The 8,031-nt window shown below is 49.1% G+C and overlaps 2 non-coding genes across 2 annotated transcripts; both read left to right on the top strand.

Moving 5' to 3' along the window:
- The first annotated feature begins 570 nt into the window (after nt 1-570).
- LOC112449401 (small nucleolar RNA U2-19) lies at nt 571-650 on the top strand. Its single transcript, XR_003037974.1, has one exon. It is a non-coding gene; the product is annotated as a small nucleolar RNA U2-19 (small nucleolar RNA).
- A 165-nt stretch (nt 651-815) lies between these two features.
- Nucleotides 816-887, top strand: LOC112449398 (small nucleolar RNA U2-30). Its single transcript, XR_003037971.1, has one exon. It is a non-coding gene; the product is annotated as a small nucleolar RNA U2-30 (small nucleolar RNA).
- Nucleotides 888-8,031: the final 7,144 nt, after the last annotated feature.

Raw genomic sequence — 8,031 nt, forward strand, 5'->3', positions numbered from 1 at the left:
TCAGCGCGGGGCCGCATTTGGGCGGACGTTTGGGAGCCTGTGCTGTGCGCCCTTCCCCTTCCGTGGCCGAGGTGAGGGTCCTCGCTGTGCTTTTCCGAGCGGCTGGCTGGCCTGCCGTCCTTGATGCCCCAGCGCTCTCCAGTTGCTGATTAATTCCCTAAAGTTGGCCCAGAAACCCGGCCGCCAGCGCCGCGGCGGGAGACTGCGGCCTTTGTTCCCGGCCAGTTGTTATTCTGGGAGAAGCCTGCCGCCCTGTGGACCGAAGCTGCATTACCCTCGCCTGGAAGCAATTTCCTGGAGCCATCGCTCAAGGAAGAACGGGCTTTCCTGAACGAAACTCAAGTTCTTTCTACGGGGTCCGTGTTCCGAGGGCCCCAGAGCGCTGCAGAGAAAGCAGTCCAATGCGCAGAGCCTGCTCTACGGTGTGGGTACGTAGGCTCCACTGCTGAGAGGACACCCCCTCCCAGGCTCAGTGTTCTCAATGCAATGGACCCGCAGGCCCCACACCTGGGAGACTGAGATACAAAACCAAACACAGCCTGCGCTCCTTGGTGTGAATAAGAGGTCAACAGTCAGTGAGGAAAGCAGCCAAATCTGAGCATCAGAAGACCACCCAGTGTAGCTGATGCATGATCTCTGTAGTTCTGAGAAGCAAAAGAATAATTCAAAATAAGGGGTGTGAAGGAGTGTGTGTGTGTGTGTGTGTGTGTGTGTGTGTGTGTGTGTGTGTGTATAGGTGACGATAATTATGGGGCTTATTGGTGGGTAGGTGACAGTTGTGGTGGGTGTGCTTGTATGAAAGGCTGATCAGTTCTGAGCAATGATGAAAAGATTTTACTGCGGGACTTTATATAACTATGAAGGTTTCTACACTTGATCTGAGCTCAGAATTTTAAAAAAAAGGTCAACAAACATTCACTGCAGTCAGTTCTTGTAGAGAATGATGTACCCAGAATATATATTACATATAAACAATTTTTCAAATCGTATAAGTAATAAAGTACTAGTTCACAACTAGCACGACAGAAGTCTTGGTGCACTGCGCCATGAAGAGTTGCTTCAGGGACTATTATTCATTCTCTCTCTCTCTCTATATATATATATAAATATATAAACTAAGATCCCGCATGCCATGAGGTGCAGCCAAAAAGTTAAAAAAAAAAAATTTTGACTCGCAGGATCTTAGTTCCCCCTGGAGGGGTTGAACCCCTGGGCCATCGCAATGAAAGTGTCAAGTCCTAACCACTGGTCCACCAGGGAATTCCCATCAAAATATATTTATCGCCTCCTATTTATCACTGTTCCAAGCATTTGTGACTGAATCATAAAGTTCAATTACTATAATTTAGACCTAAAGTCTGGGGAAAGTAGCACAGTAAAAATGGGTTTCCCTTCTGAAAAATAAAAGAAAAAATAAGTGTGAGAGCTAGTGACTCACAACAGTTCCACTTGCTATTACATACACACTCAAAAGAACTGGAAACAGATATTCAAACAGAAACATGTACACAGAAGTTCCTGGCAACACCATTCACAGCAGCCGAAAGGCGGAAACACCCCAGACACCTATCAAAGGATGGAAGATAAGCAGGTGTGCTCTATCCTTTCAATGGGATATTATTCAGCTGTAAACAGGAAGGAAGCACTGATTCCTGCTGCCACATGGATAAACCTTCAAAACGTGATGCTGAGACTTCCCTGGTGGTCCAGGGCTCCCGATGCAGGGGGCCCAGGTTCAATCCCTGATCAGGGCACTTGATCCCACGTGCTGCCACTAAGACCCTGTGCAGTCAAATAAATAAAATAATTACTTTTTTATAATAAAACTTTTTTTAAAAAAAGGTAATGGTGAGTGAAAGAAGCCAGACAAGAAGGTCTCATATCGTATGATTCCACTTGTATGAAGTATCCAAAAGAGGAAAATGCATAGACACATACGTAGAGTTATTACTACTGATTTCAGCATTTGGGATCAAGCTAAATAAGGATGGGGGGCTTCCAGGTGGCTCAGTGGTGAAACTCTGCCTGCCAACACAGAAGACACAGGTTCGACCCCTGGGTCAAGAAAATTCCCTGAAGTAGGAAATGGCAACCCACTCCAGTATTCTTGCCTGAAGAATCCCGTGGACAGAGGAGCCTGGTGGGCTACAGTCCATGGGGTCACAAAGAGACACGACTTAGTGAGTAAACAACAAATAAGGATGGACAGTGTTCTTACGGTTCCAAAGCCAAGATTAAGTGTCGCCAGTTTTGAACATGGAACAGAAACCATACAAATGGCATAAACTGAGAAGCGGAAGTGAGAGATGGGATGCGACAGACGGGGAGCAGCATCTCATTATCGTCATGTTACAAAGAAGGGAGGCAAGAAAAACCACGTGTGCGGAAATAAAAACGAGACATCATCACTACTCGGGGTTCTGAAGGTCCAAGGAGAGCCGCTCTTCTCAACGGAAGCAGGTGCCGCCCCCGCGCATGGCCACATGGCGGCCATGTCCGAAGTGGGGAACCGGCTATGACATAGGGCATGCTATCAGCTACTATCTTTCACTTGAATTTTTACCATTTTCTAATGCCACATGGCCTTCAGTTTCAAAGGCAAATTCAGCTTGGAACGACAGAGCAGCTGCCTGCTTTTCATGGGAAGAAAACGCATCATCTGAAGCCACATAATTCACGTCTCATCCCAACAAAGGAGCACCCACGGTTCCGCTTACCTGAGGACGGGCGCCACCTTGTGGCAATGTTTCCCTGGCTGTCCATCCGCGCCGCCCTAAGTGAGATTGTAGAATTTCTGCTTCTGCAGGATTCACACTATTGGAAACTTGGTGTGTACAAGGGAACCTTAACATGTATCCAAATCACAATGTTGGATTTGCATGATTCAAATTTGCATAAAATAAGACCTAGCCGTGTCTGCTGGGGTCCAGCTAGGAGGATGCTACTTCAGAAAATCTGTAAACTTCTCAAGCCCTGGCGTGGTTTATATTGCAGATGGAAGGAGGCCAATGAGCTGGCTCTGATTTATGATTATTTGTTTTATATTAAGGATCAGCAAAAAGCAATAAAAAGAGTCATTAAAGGATTCCATTTTCCAAATCGCTACACTCGCCTGCTCACCTTCAAAATCTAACCGATGATAGTAAGAGAGAGTTAACACAAGTTCAGCCAAAAGTTCAAGTCTTGCTGTCGATTCCTGACATCGCCTTTCAGCTTCCGGTTGATAAAACCATGGATCTTGTCGTGTTGCAGCTTTGTGCCCCGCGTCTGTCGGTCACATGATGATGGAAACTCCTTAACTAGCTAAGCAGCACCTCTGCAGCCTCTTCAGTCCCTGCCCTGGCAGAAAATTCTCCTAGTCAAGCGGATCCCACCTACTGATGGTGCCTGAAATGGGTCCTGCTGCCTTCAACCTCCAGAAGGTAGCTGGAAGGTAACACCAGGTGCAAACCCTCTGAGCTCCATGTACGAGTCTCAGATTGGATGACCCTTCTTCCAGGAAGCCCCCCCCCCCCCGCCCCGCACCCTCCTCACGGGGCTCAGATGCGCCAGTAAGTGAGGTCTTCCAGGAATTGGGACTCAAGTTCAACACAGCGGCATGAACCGCCCCACAGAGTCTTAACTCACGCGGAGGCACATAGGTGCGTGCTCAGTCATATCTGACCCTCTGTGACCCTCTTCAGGACTCTAGCCCGCCAGGCTCCTCTGTCCATGGGAATTTCCAGGCAAGAATCCTGGAGTGGGTCATTTCCTCCTCCAGAAGATCTTCCCCACCCTGGGATTGAACCCGAATCTCTGCATGGGCAGGCGGATTCTTTACCACTGAGCCACCCGGAAAGACACACTAGGAGTTCGCATCAGTGACTCAGTGACCAAGCGCCGAGATGGCCAGACGTCGAGTTCGGAGCTGAGGGTGTGGCGTGAACATCAGTCCAAGCAGGCCAATCCTCTGCTCAGAGCCCCCGGTGACTCCCCATCGCGCTCAGAGCGGAAGCCGGATCCTTCCAGAGCCCAGCTGCTGGGCCCGCCCGCCGCCCGCGCCTCCTCCCTGTTCTGGAGGAACCCAGGGCCTTTGCACAGGCCACACTAGGCCAGATCTACCTCCGGAGGTTGCTGGCGGAGTCACCTGAGAAGGCGGGGTTCGGGGAGGAGGAGTGGGGAGGCGGGAGGACAGGAGACGGAGGCTCCCTGCGTGGAGGACTGACCCCCCACCCCCTTGCCGAGATGACCGACGACCCTGGACCCTCCTGCCCACACCCTCGCGTAACCCGGGAGGCAGAGGCGCTCCTGTGCCGGTTCTCAGAAGCCAGCTCTGAGGCAAAGTGAGGAGACGATGCGGACCCGTCTCTTTCTTACTTTTTTAAAAATTAAACTGAGTTTGGCATTCCTGGAAAAAACAAACATTAAAACAGAAGCGTTGTCATTCTGCTCCCGGGTTACAGTCAGTAACTAATGAACGTAAAGCCCAGCTCATGGGGTGTTGGACTACAGAAATGTTAAGTATTTCAATTAAATCCCATTAATAGAGTCTCAGAGTTGCTACAGCATTTGCAATAACACAGATCATTATTGTTCTTAGAAATTTTGTTCCAAATAGTTGAATAGCAAAGCTGGTTAGACGAGTAAATGAAGTTTGTTTACAAACAGCGCCACCTGATGGCGTAGCTTATTTAACACTTTACAGTGTCGTCTGGTGGGCTTCCCTGGTGGTTCAGTGGGTAAAGCGTCTGCCTACAATGCGGGAGTCCCGGGTTCGATCCCTGGGTCAGGAAGATTCCCCTGGAGAAGGAAATGGTCAACCCACTCCAGTAGGCTTGCCTGGAAAATCCCATGCACGGAGAAGCCTGGTATGGGGTCACAAAGAGTCGGACACGACTGAGCGACTTTCCCTTCACTTCAGTGTTAAGATATCTGGGGTTTGGCCAGTTCCACTGGGAGAACAATCTGTAATTATTCAAAGTGTTCAGTCATTGACTGTCTTTAAGAATGCACCTGTCACATACAATTTGACAAAATGTGCTCATCACCTTCCTCAGACTAGAGGCTGGTTTGGCTGTAAATATACTCAAATTCCAGGAATGGCATTAGCTTAATTCACAGAAACATTGACATTTCACAAAACTCTGTATAAACTGTAGCCAGCTACCTAGTTTTCTGTTAAAAGCACAGACCTGGCTCAGTCCCTTTACCAGCCAAGAGCAACTTACTGACTTCTCTGCACCTCAGCCTCCCCATCCACACCACTGTTAAGATAATGCATGTAAAGTCCCTTAATTTGTTTTCTTTTCAAATGGTTTTTGACTCAGCAATCCCACTCCTAGATATACACTCAAGGAATCCTCTTATGTATTAATATATGTATTTTTTAATATTTATTTGATTGTTTGGGGTCTTAGCTTTCAGCATGCGGGATCTTCCTTGCGGCACATGGCTTTCACTTTCTACACTGTATGTAGATGGAGCTGTGCCGCGCTCAGTCACCCCGTCATGTCTGACTCTGTGGCCCCATGGACTGCAGCCCGCCAGGCTCCTCTGTTCCTAGAATTTCCCAGGCAAGAATACTGGAGTGGGTGGCCATTCCCTACTCCAGGGAATCTTCCTGACCCAGGGATCGAGCCCCCGTCTCTTGCATTGGCAGGTGGGTTCTTTACGATGTGAAAGTGAAAGCCGCTCAGTCATGTCCAATTCTTTGGGACCCCAAGGACTGTCCATGGAATTCTCCAGGCCAGAATACTGGAGTGGGTTGCCTTTCTCCCTTCTGCGGGGGATCTTCCCAACCCAGGGATAGAAGCCAGGTCTCTCGCATTGCAGGCGGATTCCTTACCACAGAAATGACCATATGATGTCAACCTTTCCTACAACAAAGGATGCTTGGATTGGCAGCTTTTTCTGCACATGTTCTCAGTGACTTGTGAATCGCTAAGCCTCTCTATGTGAATATCCTTTTCCAAGCATATTCTTTTCTCTATAATCTCCTATAATCTGTTTATCAAATTCTTGCCCTCCGGCTATCTTCACGCCCTCCACCCCCACCCACATGCACACCCAGTAAAAGAAACAATCATTTAAGTTCAGTTCAGTCGCTCAGTTGTGTCCGACTCTTTGCGACCCCATGAATCGCAGCACACCAGGCCTCCCTGTCCATCACCAACTCCCGGAGTTCACTCAGACTCACGTCCATCGAGTCGGTGATGCCATCCAGCCATATCATCCTCTGTCGTCCCCTCTTCCTTCTGCCCCCAATCCCTCCCAGCTTCAGAGTCTTTTCCAATGAGTCAACTCTTTGCATCAGGTGGCCAAAGTACTGGAGTTTCAGCTTTAGCATCATTCCTTCCAAAGAAATCCCAGGGCTGATCTCCTTCAGAATGGACTGGTTGGATCTCCTTGCAGTCCAAGGGACTCTCAAGAGTCTTCTCCAACACCACACTTCAAAAGCATCAATTCTTTGGCGCTCAGCTTTCTTCACACTCCAACTCTCACATCCACACATGACCACTGGAAAAACCATAGCCTTGACTAGACGGACCTTTGTTGGCAAAGTAATGTCTCTGCTTTTCAATATGCTGTCTAGGTTGGTCATAACTTTTCTTCCAAGGAGTAAGCCTCTTTTAATTTCATGGCTGCAGTCACCACCTGCAGTGATTTTGGAGCCCCCCAAAATAAAGTCTGACACTGTTTCCCCATCTATTTGCCATGAAGTGATGGGACCAGATGCCATGATCTTCATTTTCTGAATGTTGAGCTTTAAGCCCACTTTTTCCCTCTCCTCTTTCACTTTCATCATTTAAGTAGTCCATACCAAACCTCTCTCAATCCTGTCTACCTTTTATTCCTCTAAAGTACCTGTGAATGAAGTGAGTGAGTGAAGTCAAGTCACTCAGTCGTGTCTGACTCTTTGCGACCCCATGGACTGTAGCCTAACCAGGTTCCTCCGTCCGTGGGATTTTCCAGGCAAGAATACTGGAGTGGGTTGCCATTTCCTTCTCCAAAAGTACCTGTACCACCCACAATTATTCTCTATGTAAAACTCCTCTCACTCAATATATTGTATATAAGGAAAATAAGGGGGGCGGGGAGCTTCCCTGGTGCTCAGCAGTAAAGAATCCCCCTGCAATACGGGAGACCCGGGTTCAAATCCTGGGTCAGGAAAATCCCCTGGAGAAAGAAAAGGCAACCCACTCCAGGATTCTGGCCTGGAGAATCCCATGGACAGAGGAGGCTCATGGGCTACAGAGAGTGGGACACGACTGAGCAACTAAGCACACACATAAGGAAAAGGAAACTAGCCAGCAGTGAGTGCGCAGCACATTTGTCGCCATGGAAATGCTTACGTTGAGAAAGTCCAAATAATTTCAAAGGCATAAGGTTATTGAGATAATTCCAAACACCTACCTGTCTTTCCTGACTTGCTGGGTTAGAATAAACCACATATATTATTCATCCATCCATCCATCCATCCTACCAAAAAATATCCCAAGCTCTGCAGAAGCCCAGGGGATACACCGATAACAAATCTCTGCCCTCCCGGGGTTCACCTTCAGATGGGGAAGACCTATCAAACATGCACATTGAGATGGGAGGCAGTGCTGAGTGCTGCGAAGAAAACCAGCACCAGATCCAGAGACGGAGGGGCTGGAGATCTGGGGGTCAGGGACGTATGAGCAGGTGAGTGTGGACTACCCGGACCACTGCGGAGTCTGCGAGGCTCCAGAAGGGAACCCGAGTCCCCTGTGGCTGCCGTAACCAACGGGAAGGGCTGGGAAAGCCGCTCAGGAAGAAAGCAGAGCGGCGGGCAGGCTTGGGTTTCATTCTGAGTCATGTGAGGTCACTGGTGGTTCGAGCACGGACAGAGGCAGCACTGTCTCTCTTGGGAAAAGACGGGTGTGGCGGCACATGGAGGCGAGGCTGAAGGGGAGAAGTTAAAGCGGGGAGGGGGCGGCTGGAAGGATGGCTTCGTCCGGGTGCGGCGGTGATGGGGGTGCCTGGAGCCGGCCCCGCGTCCGGTGTGTTCTGAAGGGAACAGAAGGAGCA

The sequence above is a fragment of the Bos taurus genome, chromosome 13 (genome assembly GCF_002263795.3).
Source record: "Bos taurus isolate L1 Dominette 01449 registration number 42190680 breed Hereford chromosome 13, ARS-UCD2.0, whole genome shotgun sequence".
In the NCBI taxonomy this organism is placed as follows: Eukaryota; Metazoa; Chordata; class Mammalia; order Artiodactyla; family Bovidae; genus Bos; species Bos taurus.